General features: G+C 28.2%; 1 non-coding gene across 1 annotated transcript; it reads right to left on the reverse strand.

Annotated features, from left to right (window-relative positions):
• Positions 1–208: 208 nt before the first annotated feature.
• On the reverse strand, positions 209–291 carry Trnas-aga (transfer RNA serine (anticodon AGA)). The gene has a single exon. It is a non-coding gene; the product is annotated as a tRNA-Ser (tRNA).
• Positions 292–4,432: the final 4,141 nt, after the last annotated feature.

Below are 4,432 nucleotides of genomic sequence, written 5' to 3' on the forward strand. Positions count from 1 at the left end.
TTCAGTTTAAACCGATTATGTTAAGATCTTGACTATACTTTTATCCACGTTTTAATATTATAAAAATGCGCTACTTTATATCCTCATGTATACTCGTACTTATAAAATAATTGTTTTCTTGACTTGAATAAACTATATGGAATACACACGGAAAAATAGAACGATAATTATGATAAAATATTTCATGTAAAATGTAAACAAAAAATATCGTTGTCGGCAGGATTCGAACCTGCGCGGGGAAGATCCCAATGGATTTCTAGTCCATCGCCTTAACCACTCGGCCACGACAACTTGTTATATCTATATAGTATGATTATTTATTGATCTATATAACACAGTTATGATGAAAGGAAAATCTTTACATTCTATAATATATTAGATAATAAGATCATATTAGAAGATATTTTCACTGAAAAATGTTTAACTTTGTAATAATCATTGTTAATATCATAAAGTTATAAAGGCTATGATCTTGTCTGAAAAGGCGACATATTTTTACGTCCAATAAATCCATTGAAATATGGTTTAACATGATTTATTTAAAAAAAAAAAGAAATATCTTGTCGATTGTTGGAACGCCTTGAGTTCAAAAAATGTAAGGCCCGTGTCTGTATCCACATGTTGTCATGTATATATATTTATACATAAGTATCACAGTAACTTCTATAGTACATACTGAATAATCAATAAAACGCCTATATTACTTCAGAAATGTTTTAACGAGTGCGGTATTCATAGCTATAATAGGAAAAATATACTGAAAAATAACTGTCCAGTTTATTTAGAAACACTTTACAATAAATAATCACGTAATGTTACCCTCTCTGTACATACAGTAAGTGAATATTTGATTTAGTTGAATGAGACAAATATTTAGAGACCGTGTACCTCAATTATTAGTGCTTAGAAAAGAAAGATCTTAATAATTAGTTATATGGAATAGATTTTTAATGATTATTTTGGGGAAATAGATCTCAATGAAGGAATCCCAATGAATATATCAGTGGAAAGTATCTCACTTAGTTGTACTGGAAAAAGGTATTTTTCAATGAAATATTACAACTTATTTGTGTTATACGAAATCATACAATGCCAAAAAAAGCTTGAATACTTTTATAGCCAGTAAGACATTTCAAGACTTTATTTCTGTTACATTCATGTTTCTATGCTTTCTCTTTAACTGTTGTAATCTAAATAATGTCAACAAAGCTATGCATATTTTTGTAGTTTTTAAATGTTGTTTTTTTTCATGATTTAAGCAATCACAATTTATTAATGTCTAAGTCAAACCAAAATCAGATCAGATGATAACAAGTGTTTATTCTATAAATAGATTATTAATTGATTATAATGGAAGATAAAGCTCCTTTTTTAAAGAGAAATACATCAATAAACGGATTATTTGCTTGTGAAAATTCCACTTTCACGGTTGTTTAATGTCCGAGGGAAAATAATGTAAATTGATTCCGGTAACACTGTAATAACATTCAGTCAATTGATTAATGGCAGACGGCAGCCAGCAATTCCATGTTAACATTTTCAACGGAAGAAACGTACCATGTCGATGTAATGATATGTAAAAAGGGCAATAGGCCTTCAAATGATGTTTTTCTTTATGATGATAAAATTCTTAATATTGTTAAAAACTTTGTATACTTGGATGTAACAATTTCCTCAAAAGGTAGCTTTAATCAAGCACAAAAATGTTTATCTGAGCAAGCCTTCAAAGCTTTATATGCACTCAACTCGCTTTTTGATAACTTGTCATTGAATGTTTCTGAAAAAATTAAACTGTTTGATTCTATGATAATGCCTATTCTTAGCTATGGGTCTGAAATATGGGGCTTTCATAATTCACCAGACATTGAGCGAGTGCATAAAAAGTTTATGAAGCAAGTATTAGGTGTTAGACAACAAACATGTAATGCTACCGTATATGGTGAATTAGGTAGAGGGCCACTTCTTGTTTTACGTAAGATTACTATTGTAAAGTTTTGGTTTAGAACTGCTAGGAATCCAGATTCATTTTTGTATAAACTTATGATGATGACAGATAATAACAACCAGTTTGTTAATAAATGGACCAATGATGTAAAATGTCTCTTACAAAACTTAGGTTTTTCTTATTTATTTGATAACCCTCATTCTATTTTTCTTAAGTCTATTATCCAACGCATAAATGATCAATATTATCAACAGTGGTTTTCTGAAATAGATAATTCTAGTAAACTTGAAACGTATAGTTTAATTAAAAGTACGTTTGGAAAAGAGAAGTATCTTGATTGTATAACAAATAATAAATATAGAATAGCCCTTTCACGTTTTAGATGTTCTGCTCATAAATTAGTGATTGAAGAAGGAAGATTTAGAAATACTGAAAGAAATCAACGATTCTGTTTAAAATGCAATATGAGTGTAGTGGAAATGGAATATCACTTTTTACTTGCTAGTCCATATTACATTGATCTACGAAGAGAATATTTACCTAAATACATTATACTATTGTTCTTGGCCAAATGTACAAAAATTTAAAATGTTAATGAATAACTCACAACAGAATGTTATAAAGAAAGTATCTAAATTTATTTACTATGCAACTTTAGCTAGAGAAACAACTGGTAGCTAATTCCAACTAATTTCAAACATTAATTATTATAGTCTTAATATTTATTTCATGAATGTGATATTATATATGTAATATTACTTTTCTCGTATTTAGATGTTTTATGCATTTGTTAATATGTTTATATGTATGTATACACGCCATTATTGTGTTTATGACAATAGACATTATGTTTATGCCTTAATACAATTTTGAATCTCTTTGAATCTTGATGTGTCTGTGAGTTTGTTTTGTTTTTTTTTTTTTTTTGCGTTTTTTTTTTTGTTGTTGTTGTTTTGTTGCTGTTGTTTCCTTGATGTTGTTGTTGTTGTTGTCTTCAACATGAACGTAATTTTCTGCTTTGAATATTTTTTCTCCCGCGGAAATTATTTGTTCATTTATTCATTCATTCATTCATTCATTTACTTATTTATAAATCTATTTTTGAATTACTGAACTTATTCAGATTTCTTTCGTGCGGATAGTCATCATTTTCAAAGATTTTGTTTTAACGTATTTTGACGGGAGAAAAGCTTTGACAATTTATAGCGTATCTGGCTTTATGTATTTGTTGGGACATTTCTTCTTAAGTTTTTCATTACATGTAATTTACGATGCAACACATATTTGGTTATGTGCGATTAATGACTGATTTTGCAGTATTTATCATCATATTTCTACTGCGTTACTAACGCAATAAGGACTATTTTTGGATATGTTGACCTCTTTTTGGTAATTTACTTGGATTGTATGTGTAAATTACTTTACTATGTTCACTTCACAACAGTTTACTTTTTCAATACATTTTGAAGAAAATTTTCATGAAAATATGCATGAATCTGAATGCATGCTGCTTTAAATGATTTAAGTACATATCAAAATATGTTGCCTCATATATTGAATAAATTAGAAGTATAAAGAGATTATTTCTCATTAAAGTTCTTCCAATGACGCTTTAAATGAAAACTTCCATTCAGTGACAAACTAATATACATGTAAATATTATGTACATCAAAAATAACTTGCCATGTGTACCTAAAATAACGCTTGTAATAAAATATGACTTAAAGTACGCTAACATTTGCAATCATTTCACATTTTTATGTTATTTTATAGGACACTCTAACATATCTTTTTTTTCAAAACGACAGTATTTACCTTGACAGCCAGAAATCGTGTCAAAAATTAGATCTGATATAAAAGAACGAATACAGTGTACAAAAAAGTACTTGACGATTATAATTAAGTTACAATTGCTTTTGATAGTATGTTTTAAAAGTACTTAGAAATACTTATCTTTACTATAGTAATTTCAGTGTTAAGATCTTGACTATACTTTTTCCACGTTTTAATATCATAAAAAATGCGCTACTTTATATCCTCAAGTATACTCGTACTTATAAAATAATTGTTGTTTTTTTTTACTTTAATGAACAATATGGAATACACACGGAAAAATAGAACGATAAATATGATAAATTATTATATAATCTATAAATAGCTTTGAAATGCCTTTCCCTGATTGGCTAACAAGCAACTTTTTGTAAAAAATAACAGGTCAATATCAGAGTATATTCACTGTTTTTTCCCCTAAAATAGATTTTCAGAGTATATTCACCAGTTTTTCTTCTAAAAATAGATTTTCTGGAAATCCCTAAAAGACGCGAGACTTTGACGGTCAAACAAGTCTATTTTAGTTAACATTTTTCATTTTTAAGAACATTAGGGATTAGCATGCAAATGGAAGGGGCCAAATTATGGAAACAGTAGACAAGCTGAAAAATAATGATTTCCGTCGTATGCAATGGCAGATGTGATAAGCCATATAAA

Source organism: Ruditapes philippinarum, unplaced genomic scaffold, assembly GCF_026571515.1.
Source record: "Ruditapes philippinarum isolate M1 unplaced genomic scaffold, ASM2657151v2 ctg8054_1_1_1_1, whole genome shotgun sequence".
NCBI classification, from domain to species: domain Eukaryota; kingdom Metazoa; phylum Mollusca; class Bivalvia; order Venerida; family Veneridae; genus Ruditapes; species Ruditapes philippinarum.